Genomic DNA, 17911 nt, shown 5'->3' on the forward strand with positions numbered 1-17911 from the left:
TCCTGGGTCAGGAAGATCCCCTGGAGAAGGAAATGGTAACCCACCCCAGTCTTCTTGCTGGGAAATCCCATGAACAGAGGAGCCTGGTGGGCTACAGTCCATGGGGGGTCACAAGGAGTTGGACATGACTCAGTGACTAAACAACAACATCTCATTTTATGAAACTGCTTTTATCAGCACAAAGACCAAGAATAGATACTCTGCTCTTGCTGCCTCTAAGTCCTTGAACTCATTTTGAGCACCTTATGTGTACACAGTGGGTGTGCAGGTTTTTGTTGAGGCAAAAGAATGCTCTAAATATAGGAAATTCAACAGATAAAGGATCTCTGAGGTTCTTCTCATTCCACAGTCTGTGTGTCCATGAATTCAAAGGCAATAAATCCTGAGGAAACCCTCAAGATAAAATCCTCAGACCATCCACCAGACATGGTATCTGACAACCTTTAACAACTGCTTCTTTATTCCTTTTGGTGGCCAAAGTGAATAGGATAACTGTTCAGACTATTAGGGCATGCAAAGTTTGGAGACAACAATTTATCAGTCATTTTTTTTTTTTTTTCTTTTCTCTAGCTTCATTCACTTTATTCTTCTCATATAAAATTATGTGGTAGCTACAGCTGGAGCCTGGGTCCTCTGTACAGAGACTCTTTACAAGATGGTCAGTGAATTCTGATACAGAGACTTAGTGAATACTGTCTCTTTCCGGAGATCAGGGATGAGGTAACTGTGAGTCTTGGAAATGGTGTCAAAAATGGCCTTGGTGAAGTTGCCCAAGGTGGCAGTGCAGCCCCTAGCAGAGGAGGAGTCATCAATGCCAGCCATCATCAGGAGCTTGGGCACAGGGGCTGAGACAGTACCAGTGCCCCTGGGGGCAGGGATGAGGTGCACCAGCAGAGCCACAGCGGCCAGTCACCCTGCAAGGGACCATGTGGGGCTCCAATCTTCTTCCCCCAGTAGCTGTCTCATCACACACGGATGATGGAGAGCTTGGCCAGGATGATGGCTACCTCCATAGAGTACTTGATGCCCAAACTGACATGCCCTGTAGTAACTCCCGACGGTGACAGATGCCTTGAACCTGGTCTGCTGGTCAGTACAGGTCTGCTTAATTAAGGGATGCTCCCAGGAAAAAGTGAGCGATCTCAGATTCCTTGATAGCAGAGAGAAGAAATAGATCTCCTCCAGGGACTTGATCTTCATTTCTTTGACCAGGCAGCCCAGCTTGGTAATGGGGAGCCACTTGTCCTCTCGGCCTTGCCTCTGCGAGGTCCACGGCCTCTGCCTTGGCCTCAACCCTGGCCCCAGATGCCACTGCCAAAGCCTCCGCAGAAGCTACCATGGCCTCCCATTCCAGGGCCCCCGGCGGCCTCCTCCGGGCCCTCCCACAGCACCAGCGTCATCTGCCATTTGGTGTTTTTACAGAGAAGTGCCATCTTTTCTAATTAAGGCTGTTATTTCCATTTTGAAGCAATTGAAATTTCCCAGTTTTTTAAAGCACATGTTGGTTGTGGCAGTGAAAGCTGTAAATGCAGTAATCAAAGCTTTTTTGATTGTAGCACATTTTCAGATTTGGAACTAAGTCTAACAGGATTATATGGATGATTGATAAAGATTATAAACTTAGAAGGATCTATTAAGACTTCTTTCAGAAATAAGAAATTGGGATCCCATTAGGGCTTAATTGGTTTCACTTCAGTTTTTTAGCTTGGAGGCTGCTGAAGAGTTAATTGATTGTGCAAGGGTTTGGCCGTGTGTGGAGCACAGATTTATTTTAAGGAAAGGATCTCTTTGTATGTTTATGCATTTGTGAGATCAGTCCTGTTTACATATGAACCCGCTTCTCAATTATAGGGAAAACAGGCAGACAGTTGATGCCAATTAAATATTAGAACATGACACTGATTTTGGTTCCACACATTAAGGGGGAAAACAGGGCTAAAGGTTTTACTAAACTTACCCTGAATGCTGACATTCGAAAATAGAAACCATTGGGGAAAGGTCTGTCAGTAACAGATGAGTAAATTTTTCTCATTTGAATAGGTCCTTGTATCCAGTTAGATACTAACAGTATTGTGTAGTGAGAAAGGATCTTTAGGTTGATTTTCTTAACACTTAGGGGCTTCCCTGGAAGCTTCACTTTCCAGGAAGTCTGGTTCTAGGTGAGTGATCACACCATTGTGATTATCTAGGTCGTGAAGATCTTTTTTGTATAGTTCTTCTGTGTATTCTTGCCACCTCTTCTTAATATCTTCTGCTTCTGTTAGGTCCATACCATTTCTGTCCTTTATTGAGCCCATCTTTGTGTGAAATGTTCCATTGGTATCTCTCATTTTCTTGAAGAGATCTCTAGTCTTTCCCATTCTATTGTTTTCCTCTTATTTCTTTGCGCTGATTGCTGATTAATTGATTAATACATTCAGGTGGTGATAAAGTATTAACTAAGTGTGTTAGCTAGAGAGAAGAGAGTGGTGGGGAGTGCAGTTAGATGCAATGGTTAGGAAAGACTTCTGTGATCAAATGCTATTTGAGCAAAGACCTGGAGAAAATAGGCTGCTGCTGCTGCTAAGTCGCTTCAGTCGTGTCCGATTCTCTGGCAGCCCACCAGGCTCCCCTGTCCCTGGGATTCTCCAGGCAAGAACACTGGAGCGGGTTGCCATTTCCTTCTCCAATATGAAAGTGAAAATAGGCTAGCCATGTGGATATCTGGAAGAGAAGCAGTCAGCAAAGGGAAGCAAGTGTCTAAAGCTCTGAGGAGGGGTATGCTCGATAAGTTCATGAAGCAGCAAGGAGGCCGGTTTGCCCAACAAACTGGAAACACTGTACGGGCAATAGAGATAGAATGTCAGAAGGTAAAGCGGAAAGATTGTCAGAAGGTAAAGCGGAATCAGAGCATGTGGGGTCTGAAGAGTCAGGGAAGGATTTTGGATTTTCTAAATGAGGTAGGAGACTGTTGGAGGGTTTTGAGCAGGGGGAGACTTGATCTCCTTTATCTTTTAAAGAGTTCATTCTGCTCTTGGAGAAAATACTAATGGCAATGGTGGAAGCAGGAATGTAAATTCAGAAACTATTATAAATATAAGAACAAAAAAAATTATTGCTATGGGCCAAGAGAGGGAAGTTGATTTGGATCAGAATATTTATTAATGGGGGAGGTAAGGAGAAATCGTTGAATTCAGGATATTTTGAAGGTGCAGCTGATAGAATTTGCCCCAGTGGCTTGGCTGGAATTTGCCTCAGTGGATGGTTGTGTGTCAAGAATGACTCCAAGATTATTGACTTAAACTGCATCTTTACTGATTTGAGAAAAACGGGTGTTGAGAAAGACTGGGGAGATGGTAGAAGCCCCAGGTAGGTTTAGGCTGGGATGGGGAACCAAGAATTTGAAATGGGACATTTTGTATATGGAGAAGGCAATGGCACCCCACTCCACTACTCTTGCCTGGAAAATCCCACGGACGGAGGAGCCTGGAAGGCTGCAGTCCATGGGGTCTCGAAGAGTTGGATACGACTGAGCGACTTTGCTTTCACTTTTCACTTTCATGCATTGGAGAAGGAAATGGCAACCCACTCCAGTGTTATTGCCTGGAGAATCCCAGGGACGGGGGAGCCTGGTGGGCTGCCGTCTATGGGGTCTCACAGAGTTGGACACAACTGAAGCGACTGAGCAGCAGCAGCAGCATTTTGTATATGAGGTACCTGTTAAATATCCAAATGGAGATGTTGAGTAGACAGCAGGCTATGTGAATAAGATGATGGGGAATTCCCTGGCAGTCTAGTGGATAGGACTCTGTGCTTTTACTGCCCGGGCAGGTTCATTCCCTGGTTGAAGAGCTAAGATCCTGCAAGCCACACAGCTCAGTTTAAAAAAATGGTGAATGAAAATAGAGACTGGACCTAACAAGACCTTTGTAGTGAACAGATGAATTCTCTTTATCATATGAATGTTTGTAAAGCTAATTATTTGGAATTTAGATTATGCAGACTTTTCTGGTGTTTTTGTGAGAGCTATTTGACAATGAAGTAATATATTAGGAATTTATTGAGAAAGTTCCTGGGTTCTTCTTTGCAAAATCTGTGGCCGAAATTTATTAGACTTTGTATATATTTAATTGGCACTTCCCAGGTGGCGTCAGTGGGAAAGAATCCACCTGCCATTGCAGGAGATGCAAGAGATATGGGTTTGATCCCTAGGTCTGGAAGATCATCTGGAGGAGGAAATGGCAACCCATTCCAGTTTTCTTGCCTGGAAAATTCCATGGACAGAGGAGCCTGGCGGGCTACAGTTCGTAGGATCACACAGAATTGGACACATCTGAGCACAGACTCATTGTAGATTTAATCTACTCTACCATAATTTATATTGTCTGTTATTCCATGTAAAATGATCATAGTGACCTTAGAAGATCTGTATGACTATTAAGTATATTGTGAATTATTTGAAGAAAGAAAGCTTTAACCATAAACATAAAGCTTTAAAGCTTTATGTTTTATCACATATTTGTAATTTGTACCTACATTGAAAAATAGTGGTTTACATGAGGATTTCATATAGATTATTTTATTCAATGCTCACAACAGGTTGATTTGTACTGTTGCCATATCCCACTTTACAGTTGAGAAAACAGAGACTGCATGGATAATGAACTGACACTCAGGGCATGTCTCTCTGTTTAGGTAGTAGAGACAGGACCTGAACTCCTCAGAATTATATAGACTAACTCTGTTAGCTACCATGTTCCATTTCTCTGCTATGCTGAATCTGTGATAATTTATTATAATAAACTATAATTTATTATAAAATTTTTATTATAATTATATAATTTTTGAAAGATAGTTTACAAAAGTAACTTGACATTCTCATAAAAAATTTAAAGCAAATTGTAGTCAAAAGTAAAAATACCATTACACCTCATCACTGAAAGTTTGTATTTCCAGACTTTTTGGAATACCTTTACAGACATCTGTAAGACATACGAATGTATAATTTTTTTTATAAATGGAATCATAATATTTTGTGGAGTCTTTCTAATTTCCAGTCAGATGAGCAGTCCACAAAACCATTTTGTCAGACGTTTGCTTTAAACAAGAGCAGACATTTATCTCTTCTGCTATCTTAAGTACCTTGGAACATATTTTTATGAATGACTGCAGCTTTCAGTATTGATTTGTTCAGTGTTAGTAGTGAGATGTCTTTAAAGTGATCATACCTTTCATCTCAGAGAACTTTCCAAATGCTCTGTGAAAAAGGTAAATATATGACCAATTGCTTCTTGAGGTTGCCAAGAACCGTTCAAATCCTTTTCCCCTTCTCAGAAAGTGCAGGCTGGTCCACTTCGGAGCAGCTGGCTCTTGCAGATGCACCTGTTACCTGTAGTTGTAGGAGATGATGTCTCTCCATGTGTCTGGTTAGTAGAAAAAGGAATTAATGAACTTGTAACTAAAATAGAACAGTGCCAGAAGTGAAAATAGGTCCTTTCTGCTATTGATGATGTAGAGAAAGAAAGCTTCAGGTGGATCAAACTCTCCAGGCCAGTCACAGGAATCTTGCCATTTTTAGCTCATTAATGCCATAAAGGTATTTTGGTGATTATTTTCACCAGTGTAAACTAATACATATGACAGATTATGCATTTTGCTTTTTATTTATTTATTGTTTTTTTTTAACTGAAATACAGTTGATTTACAATGTTGTGTTAGTTTCTTATGTAAAGTGATTCAGCTATACATATGTTCTTTTGCATTATAGTTTTTTACAAGATGGTGAATGTAGCCTCCTCTGCTGACAGTAGGATCGTGTTGTTTGTCTGTTTTATGTATAGTAGTTTGTATCTGCTGACCCCAGACTCCCGATTTATCCTACTGCCACCTTTAAGGCTTCCCAGGTGGAGCTAATAATAAAGAACCCAACTGCCAGTGCAGGAGACATAAGAGACGGGGGGTCGATCCCTGGGTTGGGAAGATCCCCTGGAGGGAGGGCATAGCAACCCACTCCAGTATTCCTGCCTGGAGAATCCCATGGATAGAGGAGCCTGGCGGGCTACAGTCCATAGGGCTGCAAAGAATTGGACACGACTGAAACTGTTGTAGGAAAGGGGACCCCTTCCAGGGCCTGAAACTGGGCTCTTGTCTAACACTCAGAAATGAATTGTCCGAGAAGACGCGTGTGCTGACAAAGCAAGAGATTTTATTGGGAAAGGGTGCCCGGGTGGAGAGCAGGAGGGTAAGGGAACCCAGGAGAACTGCTCTGTCACATGGCTTGCAGTCTTGGTTTTATGGTGATGGGATTAGTTTCTGGGTTGTCCTTAGGCAATCATTCTGACTCAGAGTCCTTCCTTGTGGTGCACGCCTTGTTCAGCCAAGGTAGATGCCAGAGAGAAGGATTCTGGGAGGTGGTTGGACAGGTGGTGTCTCTTTTTGACCTTTCCCGAATTCTTCTGGTTGATGGAGGCTTATTAGTTCCCTGTTCCTTACCAGGACCTCCTGTTGTAAAACAGCTCATGCAAATGGTTACTGTAGTGCCTGGCCAGGGTGGGTGGTTTCAGTCAGCGTGCTTCCCCTAACAAAACAACTTAGCACTCACACATGAGATCTGAGTCAATTTCCTAGTTTGTAAAAGAGGATATATATCTAATTTATTTTTTTATTATTATTTTTTTTGTGGTGTTGGAGAAGACTTTTATTTATTTATTTATTTTAATTTTATTTTATTTTTAAACTTTACATAATTGTATTAGTTTTGCCAAATATCAAAATGAATCCACCACAGGTATATATGTGTTCCCCATCCTGAACCCTCATCCCTCCTCCCTCCCCATTCCATCCCTCTGGGTCGTCCCAGTGCACCAGCCCCAAGCATCCAGTATCGTGCATCGAACCTGGACTGGCAACTCGTTTCATACATGATATTTTACATGTTTCAATGCCATTCTCCCAAATCTTCCCACCCTCTCCCTCTCTCACAGAGTGCATAAGACTGTTCTATACATCAGTGTCTCTTTTGCTGTCTCGTACACAGGGTTATTGTTACCATCTTTCTAAATTCCATATATATGCGTTAGTATACTGTATTGGTGTTTTTCTTTCTGACTTACTTCACTCTGTATAATAGGCTCCAGTTTCATCCACCTCATTAGAACTGATTCAAATGTATTCTTTTTAATGGCTGAGTAATACTCCATTGTGTATATGTACCACAGCTTTCTTATCCATTCATCTGCTGATGGACATCTAGGTTGCTTCCATGTCCTGGCTATTATAAACAGTGCTGCGATGAACACTGGGGTACACGTGTCTCTTTCCCTTCTGGTTTCCTCAGTGTGTATGCCCAGCAGTGGGATTGCTGGATCATAAGGCAGTTCTATTTCCAGTTTTTTAAGGAATCTCCACACCGTTCTCCATAGTGGCTGTACTAGTTTGCATTCCCACCAACAGTGTAAGAGGGTTCCCTTTTCTCCACACCCTCTCCAGCATTTATTACTTGTAGACTTTTGGATCGCAGCCATTCTGACTGGTGTGAAATGGTACCTCATAGTGGTTTTGATTTGCATTTCTCTGATCATGAGTGATGTTGAGCATCTTTTCATGTGTTTGCTAGCCATCTGTATGTCTTCTTTGGAGAAATGTCTATTTAGTTCTTTGGCCCATTTTATGATTGGGTTATTTATTTTTCTGGAGTTGAGCTGTAGGAGTTGCTTGTATATTCTCGAGATTAGTTGTTTGTCAGTTGCTTCATTTGCTATTATCTTCTCCCATTCTGAAGGCTGTCTTTTCACCTTGCTAATAGTTTCCTTTGACGTGCAGAAGCTTTTAAGGTTAATTAGGTCCCATTTGTTTATTTTTGCTTTTATTTCCAATATTCTGGGAGGTGGGTCATAGAGGATCCTGCTGTGATGTATGTCAGAGAGTGTTTTGCCTATGTTCTCCTCTAGGAGTTTTATAGTTTCTGGTCTTACGTTGAGATCTTTAATCCATTTTGAGTTTATTTTTGTGTATGGTGTGAGAAAGTGTTCTAGTTTCATTCTTTTACAAGTGGTTGACCAGATTTCCCAGCACCACTTGTTAAAGAGATTGTCTTTAATCCATTGTATATTCTTGCCCCCTTTGTCAAAGATAAGGTGCCCATATGTGCGTGGATTTATCTCTGGGCTTTCTATTTTGTTCCATTGATCTAGATTTCTGTCTTTGTGCCAGTACCATACTGTCTTGATAACTGTGGCTTTGTAGTAGAGCCTGAAGTCAGGCAGGTTGATTCCTCCAGTTCCATTCTTCTTTCTCAAGATCGCTTTGGCTATTCGAGGTTTTTTGTATTTCCATACAAATTGTGAAATTATTTGTTCTAGCTCTGTGAAGAATGCTGTTGGTAGCTTGATAGGGATTGCATTGAATCTATAGATTGCTTTGGGTAGTATACTCCTTTTCACTATATTGATTCTTCCAATCCATGAACATGGTATATTTCTCCATCTGTTAGTGTCCTCTTTGATTTCTTTCACCAGTGTTTTATAGTTTTCTATATATAGGTCTTTAGTTTCTTTAGGTAGATATATTCCTAAGTATTTTATTCTTTCCGTTGCAATGGTGAATGGAATTGTTTCCTTACTTTCTCTTTCTGTTTTCTCATTATTAGTGTATAGGAATGCAAGAGATTTCTGTGTGTTGATTTTATATCCTGCAACTTTACTATAGTCATTGATTAGTTCTAGTAATTTTCTGGTGGAGTCTTTAGGGTTTTCTATGTAGAGGATCATGTCATCTGCAAACAGTGAGAGCTTTACTTCTTCTTTTCCAATTTGGATTCCTTTTATTTCTTTTTCTGCTCTGATTGCTGTGGCCAAAACTTCCAAAACTATGTTGAATAGTAATGGTGAAAGTGGGCACCCTTGTCTTGTTCCTGACTTTAGAGGAAATGCTTTCAATTTTTCACCATTGAGGATAATGTTTGCTGTGGGTTTGTCATATATAGCTTTTATTATGTTGAGGTATGTTCCTTCTATTCCTGCTTTCTGGAGAGTTTTGATCATAAATGGATGTTGAATTTTGTCAAAGGCTTTCTCTGCATCTATTGAGATAATCATATGGTTTTTACTTTTCAATTTGTTAATGTGGTGTATTACATTGATTGATTTGCGGATATTGAAGAATCCTTGCATCCCTGGGATAAAGCCCACTTGGTCATGGTGTATGATCTTTTTAATGTGTTGTTGGATTCTGATTGCTAGAATTTTGTTAAGGATTTTTGCATCTATGTTCATCAGTGATATTGGCCTGTAGTTTTCTTTTTTTGTGGGATCTTTGTCAGGTTTTGGTATTAGGGTGATGGTGGCCTCATAGAATGAGTTGGGAAGTTTACCATCCTAAAAGAGGATATATATCTAATTTAAAAGGGAAGGATTAAAGGCAGAAGGTGGGTATGATGCTTGTCACGGTTCAGTTCAGTTCAATTCAGTCTCTCAGTTGTGTCTGACTCTTTGCGAGCCCATGGACTGCAGCACGCCAGGCCTCCCTGTCTATCACCAACTCCTGGAGTTTACTCAGACTCATGTCCATTGAGTCAGTGATGCCATCCAACGATCTCATCCTCTCTTGTCCCCTTCTCCTGCCTTCGATCTTTCCTAGTATCAGGGTCTTTTCGGATGAGTCAGTTCTTCGCTTCAGGTGGTCAAAGTATTGGAGTTTCAGCTTCAGCATCAGCCCTTCCAATGAATCATGGTATCTGCCCCAAAATTAACATATCAAATAACTAGTAAATATAGGCTTACTAAAATAATGATTAAGGAGGAAAAAATAACTACGTGCCACATACGCTTTTGTGTGCATCCCAGGCATCTGGGAAGCTTGTTAAATACAGTTTCTGGGACTTCACCTTCCAGAAATTTAAATTCCAGAATTTAGGATCAGGTCAAGAATCTGCGTTTTTTCCATCAGACTCCCTAAGTTCTTTTAGGTGGTCTAAAGACTACTTTCAGAAATACTGATTTAGAGTATCTAAACCTGATAAAGACCATCCAAATCTAAATGGAGAAAGCATTAGGGGGAGGAAAAATTATTTTGATATAGGACATTGAAGTAGAGTTAAAGTGAACGTTGCTCAGCTGTGTCCGACTCTTTGCAACCCCATGGACAGTCCGGTTACAGTCCGTGGGATCACAGAGTTGGACATGACTGAGTCGCTGAGCATATACACACCTAATTTAAAGTCCCATGGGGAGAATAAAAAAACTCAATTGTAAAGTTTCTTAAGTGTAAAACTAGGAAGAAATTCTCATTTTTCACATGTTTAGTTGGCGTTATTTCTTAATTGAGTACATTTACTAGTATTGATACTGCCATTCTTAATATAATGCACTGACTGCTGGGAGATAATGAGCTCATTTTACTGGGATTATCTTCCTTTAAATGCTCTGAATTAAGTAGTTTGTGAAGTGGTTAATGATAACCAAATTTGTAATCTAGGATTTCACACTTTATAACAATTCTTTAGCATTATTACTCTAACTTCTTTGACATTGTTGTATTTGTGTTTTGGATATGAAAAATATATTTTAATATCTTATAGTTAAGAATGACATTGGTCTTTACTTTTGGCAATAAGATGAAAATGCTGCCCTGGGCTTGCCCGATTGGTGACTAGGGTTCTAGCACGCTGCATGTAATGGGTGTACAGAACCAGGTGTTTCGCTTTAAGTGCAGCTGTGCTGTCTGTGGAAGCAGGTGGACAGAGTCTGTGTCATCAGGAAAACACAGCTGGTGAGACTTATGAGACGAGGTAATTGACTGCTTTTCCTCAGCTATAGCTCTCTCCAGTCACCTACACTTAAGCACAGCTTTTACCTGTGCACAGGTGTTGCCTTTGGTCAGGAAGACAGCAACAACCCAAGTGAACAAAAAAGTGTACATTTGGCTGCTTGTATATTTTTGGGATTGGCACTGAGAAGGATAATTTAAGGTTTTATTTTTTTACTTTTTATTTTTGTTTTTACTTACTTGAGAGTATTTCCAGTTTATCATATTAACTTCTCTGAGGGTTCCTTGTAAGGATAGTTAAATATAGTAATGTCTATATATAGTTTATGCAGGCTCCTTTCTCTGGAGAACTGGGAAGTAAGCAAAATAAAGCAAAATGTCATAGATCTCAAGCACTAAAGATTGGAAGGGAAATAAAAAGCTCTAGAGTCATAGATTCTTAGAATAGACTTACAAGGAATTATTTCTATTTCACATATAACAAAACTATGACTTAGAGAAAATAATTCCTCAGTACCAGAGCCTGATTCCTTAGAGCACTGGATTAGAATTCAAAGTAACTTGTAATTCTGAAAAAGTGGATCAAATCCAGTGGTATTTTACAAAGAAATAGCAAAGTGAATGAGCCAACTGAATATAGGGAGCAACTAGTTATGTACATAATTTCAGTTCATCTGAGACTGCAGTCTAAAAATGAGCCTATATTGGTGGTGTTTTGGAAAGAATCATCCCACTGGGTTGCATGAAGGGAGCCAGGAGTTTGCTCCTTCCTACCTAAGGTTTAACTTAATATTTATGTACCTCAGTTTAAGAGATCTGTGTGAACAGCATTTGAGAGATTCAAAGAAGATCCCGAAATGTGATTAAGAAAAAGAAACTCCGATTGATGAAGAGCATGCATGGTGGATTGATAGGCCTTTTGCAGAAGCTGGCTGGCTGTATGCCTCTTCATTTTAGACAAGATGGTCAGGCAACATCAACTTTACCTTAGCCATGAGAAGAGTAAATACACATTGTCTGTGCTGAGGCCAGCAGCATCATTGTCACCTGGGAGCTTTTTAAAAATGTAGAATCTCAGGCTGTGTCACACGTCTAGTGAATTTGCATTTTAATAAGATTTCCCCAAATAATTCGTATGTACTTAAATATCTGAGATGTACTGGGTTAGTTCAGTTCAGTTCAGTCGCTCAGTTGTGTCCGACTCTTTGCGACCCCATGAATCGCAGCACGCCAGGCCTCCCTGTCCATCACCAACTCTCGGAGTTTACTCAGACTCACGTCCATCGAGTCAGTGATGCCATCCAGCCATCTCATCCTCTGTCGTCCCCTTCTCCTCCTGCCCCCAATCCCTCCCAGCATCAGAGTCTTTTCCAGTGAGTCAGCTCTTCGCATGAGGTGGCCAAAGTACTGGAGTTGCAGCTTTAGGATCATTCCTTCCAAAGAAAACCCAGGGCTGATCTCCTTCAGAATGAACTGGTTGGATCTCCTTGCAGTCCAAGGGACTCTCAAGAGTCTTCTCCAACACCACAGTTCAAAAGCATCAATTCTTCGGTGCTCAGCCTTCTTCACAGTCCAACTCTCACATCCACACATGACCACAGGAAAAACCATAGTGGAATCTAGGTAGACAAGGTGACTTTTAGATGACTTTTTAAAAATGTTCCTTCTTTTCTCCCTTTCATAATACTGTGACTTCCTGGAATTCAGAATCAGGGTTTGAACAGAGAAGTGAGTTACTCTGTTGCTTATGTTAACCATCTACATGGATTGGCTTTGGAATATCTAAGGGGTTTTCAGACTGAGTTCTTGAGTAATCGCTAATATTTCTCTCCCTTTGTTGTTGTTTCTTCTGGAACTTGTTTTAGATGGATGTGCTACAAACATGCAAATGTTCTCATTTTCAAATAAAACACTTTTGTTGCAAACTCATTTTTAGGTTTTTTTCCCCTCATCCATAGGCAATGGCCAAAAAATAAAAGAGAACAAACAAAAATACCTCAAGGCTCTATCTTAATAGGAAAGAAGTGTGTGCTTAGAGAAAGCCCAGTTTTAGGCTTGCTTTGCTAGAAGTGAACTGGTTAAGTTATACCCAAGTAATTGTATGATAAGGCACAATTTTTCTTTTGGTATTAATTTGAAAAGCAGGTCATAAGCATATTGCTATGCATAAGTCAGAAAATAATATAGGGAATAGTGTTTTTTCATTAACAGCTTTATAATAGATATAATTCACATACTATACTCTTTTAAAGTGTACAGTATAATGAATTTTAGTATATATACAAGGTTGTGCAGCTGTTGCTGTTGTTTACCGGGACATTTTCATAATCCCCAGAAGAAACTCCATACCCATTAACAATCACTCTGCATTTTACCCCTTTCCCATCCCTTAATCTATTTTCTGTCACTGGATTTGCCTGTGTGAACATTGCATATAAAGTGTTAGAAACATTTTTTGGCTTGTATTATAACTCTTTTCTGAATTACTTGTCAATATTTAGGATTGGGAAAAATACAGTATTTTGTGACTGTCAGTTTTTTGTGACTGACTGCTTTCACTTAGCATGATGTTTTTTGTTTTTCCATGTTGTAGTGCATATTAGCACTTCATTCCTGTTTATGACTGAATAATATTAATTATATGATACACAGTCCTCATCAATCACAGATTCTGTATGTGTGAAACTGTATACTTGATAAAATGTTTGTATCCAAAAATCAATATGAGGTGGTCATTTTTGGACATGAACAGTGAAAAATTTTAAGTTGCCCAGCACTCACATTCCCAGTTGACTTGAACATGCATGATAACATTCTGCCTTCTTTCTTGCTTTAGTTCTCATACTGCAAACAAGTTGTTTTTTTTTTTGTTTGTTTTTTTCCCCAAACAAGTTCTTTTTGTGGTCTATTTAGTGCCACATTTTTCACATTTTTCTGCTGTTGGTAATTTTTCTGTTTAAAATGGCCCCCAAGTGCTGTCTGGTGTTCCTAAGGAAGAGAAGACTGTGATATGCCTTAAGGGAAATATATGTATGTTAAATAAGCTTTGTTCAGGCATGAGGTATATTGCTGTTGGGAATGAATTCAGTGTTAGTGAATCAACAGTATATTAAATCAGATGGCTTTAAACAGAAACACATAAAACAAGGCTATATATTGATCCATTGATGGAAATGTTTTGACCAGAGACTCGAAGGAACCTAACCCTGTGTTTATTTCCCCTAGGAGCAGTGGTTTGGTATTTGCTAATTCAATGTTTGCAGTAGCTTTACAGAACACAACTACTGTGAAAATGAGTATATGCTGTGCCTCATTTTTACTTAAATCTTTATCAGTTGATGGAATTTGGCTTGTTTCAACTTTCTGGCTAATAAGAATTGAGTTGCTATAAACATTTGTATATGAGTTTTTATATGGCCACACATTCTCTGTTCTTTTGGGTATATACCTAGGAGTGAAATTACTGGGTTATATGGTAATTCTGTGTTTAACTTTTTGAGGAACTGCCAGGTCCCTTTGGAAGAGTAGCCAACTATTTTACATTCCCTTTAGCAGTATATTTGGATTCCAGTTTCTCCACATCCTCCCCAATACTTGTTATTTTCTGTCTTTTTCTTTATTATAGGCATCTAGTGGGTTGGAAGTGGTGTCACATTGTCATTTTGACTTGCATTTCCCTAATGACTAACAGTGTTGAGCATCCTTTCATGTGTTTCTTGTCCATTCATACATCTTCTTTGAAGAAATTTCTAGTCTTTGCCCCAAAGATAGCTTTTTTGGGGAGGGGGAATATCCAGGATTCTTGCCTGGAGAATTCCATGGACAGAGAAGCCTGGCAGGCTACAGTTCATGGGGTCATAAAGAGTCGGACACGACTGAGTGACTAACACACACACAAAATATATATATATATTTGGTTATGCCAACACATCTTACAGGATCTCAGTTCCCCAACCAGGGATCAGACCCAGGTCATGGCAGGGACAGTGCCAAATCCTAACCACTGGGCCACGTGGGACTCCTAAAGATAACTTTTTAATGAAATCAAAACATCTATTTGATGAATAAATTTATTTTATATCAAAACTGAAAATTTTAAATTGTCAACAACCCAAATTCAGAGTTCTAAATTAGCTTTTTGCAGGATATTGATAGATTATTGATTAAAAATTTCAAATTGATTGTAATATAGGAAGTATACCTCTTAAAGCCATATTTCCATGTGAAAGAGGACTGTGTTTTCATTATGGTTTTGAGAGGAATTTAGCCCAGTCTGCTGCTTTGTGGTTGGAAGACTTAGAAAGTTCTCCATTTTGCTTTTCTAGCTTGCATTGCAATATTTAGGCTCAGAGTTGGGCCACAGAGCCACATACTCAAGTGAGTACAGATGTGTATTTGAATGGTACACAACTCCACACTTGAATAAGGCAGATTTCCACACTTGCCATTATCTAAGTGTGTGATCACCCCAGCGTTTCCTAATTTTGTAGGATCAGTTGGTAGTAAGCTGCTTTCTTGTTCAGGTCTTCAGCTGTGTTATTATTACAAGACTTATGGGACCTTGTTGAGCCACTACCTCTTTGTATGTATATTTGGTAAAGTTTGCTAAATCCAGGAGCCTTTTGAAATTGTTCTCCTTTATCTCATACCAACAGTTATTATAGATCATTTACTTTGTGTGTTTTATAATAAGTGTGTGTTTACTGGTTATTTAAATTTTATTTCTGAGTTTGGGATATTTGTGAGTTGTCCAGATTTTAAAAAGCAAACAAAATATATTTAGCATAGTTTTCATGAAAAGCAGAGAGCTAGGGGTTCTTCAGAAGACAAGCTTTTCAGGTCTTAAGAAACTTGATACCTTGTGAGAGGTGTATGGCCGGTACACTGAAGTAAATAAGTGAGGTTCAAAATGGACAACGTGGAAGAAATGGACAAATTCTTAGAAAAGTACAACTTTCCAAAACTGGACCAGGAAGAAATAGAAAATCTTAACAGACCCATCACAAGCACGGAAATTGAGACTGTAATCAAAAATCTTCCAGCAAACAAAAGCCCAGGTCCAGATGGCTTCACAGCTGAATTCTACCAAAAATTTAGAGAAGAGCTAACACCTATCCTGCTCAAACTCTTCCAGAAAATTGCAGAGGATGGTAAACTTCCCAACTCATTCTATGAGGCCACCATCACCCTAATACCAAAACCTGACAAAGATCCCACAAAAAAAGAAAACTACAGGCCAATATCACTGATGAACATAGATGCAAAAATCCTTAACAAAATTCTAGCAATCAGAATCCAACAACACATTAAAAAGATCATACACCATGACCAAGTGGGCTTTATCCCAGGGATGCAAGGATTCTTCAATATCCGCAAATCAATCAATGTAATACACCACATTAACAAATTGAAAAGTAAAAACCATATGATTATCTCAATAGATGCAGAGAAAGCCTTTGACAAAATTCAACATCCATTTATGATCAAAACTCTCCAGAAAGCAGGAATAGAAGGAACATACCTCAACATAATAAAAGCTATATATGACAAACCCACAGCAAACATTATCCTCAATGGTGAAAAATTGAAAGCATTTCCTCTAAAGTCAGGAACAAGACAAGGGTGCCCACTTTCACCATTACTATTCAACATAGTTTTGGAAGTTTTGGCCACAGCAATCAGAGCAGAAAAAGAAATAAAAGGAATCCAAATTGGAAAAGAAGAAGTAAAGCTCTCACTGTTTGCAGATGACATGATCCTCTACATAGAAAACCCTAAAGACTCCACCAGAAAATTACTAGAACTAATCAATGACTACAGTAAAGTTGCAGGATATAAAATCAACACACAGAAATCTCTTGCATTCCTATACACTAATAATGAGAAAACAGAAAGAGAAAGTAAGGAAACAATTCCATTCACCATTGCAACGGAAAGAATAAAATACTTAGGAATATATCTACCTAAAGAAACTAAAGACCTATATATAGAAAACTATAAAACACTGGTGAAAGAAATCAAAGAGGACACTAACAGATGGAGAAATATACCATGTTCATGGATTGGAAGAATCAATATAGTGAAAAGGAGTATACTACCCAAAGCAATCTATAGATTCAATGCAATCCCTATCAAGCTACCAACAGCATTCTTCACAGAGCTAGAACAAATAATTTCACAATTTGTATGGAAATACAAAAAACCTCGAATAGCCAAAGCGATCTTGAGAAAGAAGAATGGAACTGGAGGAATCAACCTGCCTGACTTCAGGCTCTACTACAAAGCCACAGTTATCAAGACAGTATGGTACTGGCACAAAGACAGAAATCTAGATCAATGGAACAAAATAGAAAGCCCAGAGATAAATCCACGCACATATGGGCACCTTATCTTTGACAAAGGGGGCAAGAATATACAATGGATTAAAGACAATCTCTTTAACAAGTGGTGCTGGGAAATCTGGTCAACCACTTGTAAAAGAATGAAACTAGAACACTTTCTCACACCATACACAAAAATAAACTCAAAATGGATTAAAGATCTCAACGTAAGACCAGAAACTATAAAACTCCTAGAGGAGAACATAGGCAAAACACTCTCTGACATACATCACAGCAGGATCCTCTATGACCCACCTCCCAGAATATTGGAAATAAAAGCAAAAATAAACAAATGGGACCTAATTAACCTTAAAAGCTTCTGCACGTCAAAGGAAACTATTAGCAAGGTGAAAAGACAGCCTTCAGAATGGGAGAAGATAATAGCAAATGAAGCAACTGACAAACAACTAATCTCGAGAATATACAAGCAACTCCTACAGCTCAACTCCAGAAAAATAAATAACCCAATCATAAAATGGGCCAAAGAACTAAATAGACATTTCTCCAAAGAAGACATACAGATGGCTAGCAAACACATGAAAAGATGCTCAACATCACTCATGATCAGAGAAATGCAAATCAAAACCACTATGAGGTACCATTTCACACCAGTCAGAATGGCTGCGATCCAAAAGTCTACAAGTAATAAATGCTGGAGAGGGTGTGGAGAAAAGGGAACCCTCTTACACTGTTGGTGGGAATGCAAACTAGTACAGCCACTATGGAGAACGGTGTGGAGATTCCTTAAAAAACTGGAAATAGAACTGCCTTATGATCCAGCAATCCCA

At 39.2% G+C, this 17911-nt stretch overlaps 1 protein-coding gene and 1 pseudogene across 10 annotated transcripts in view; one reads left to right on the forward strand and one right to left on the reverse strand.

Moving 5' to 3' along the window:
- CBFA2T2 (CBFA2/RUNX1 partner transcriptional co-repressor 2) overlaps positions 1-17911 on the forward strand; it is a 148867-nt gene that overhangs the window by 17036 nt on the left and 113920 nt on the right. The gene's annotated exons all lie outside the window — the stretch shown is intronic.
- Positions 601-1407, reverse strand: LOC129625852 (40S ribosomal protein S2-like; annotated as a pseudogene).

The sequence above is a fragment of the Bubalus kerabau genome, chromosome 13 (assembly GCF_029407905.1).
Source record: "Bubalus kerabau isolate K-KA32 ecotype Philippines breed swamp buffalo chromosome 13, PCC_UOA_SB_1v2, whole genome shotgun sequence".
Taxonomy (NCBI): domain Eukaryota; kingdom Metazoa; phylum Chordata; class Mammalia; order Artiodactyla; family Bovidae; genus Bubalus; species Bubalus kerabau.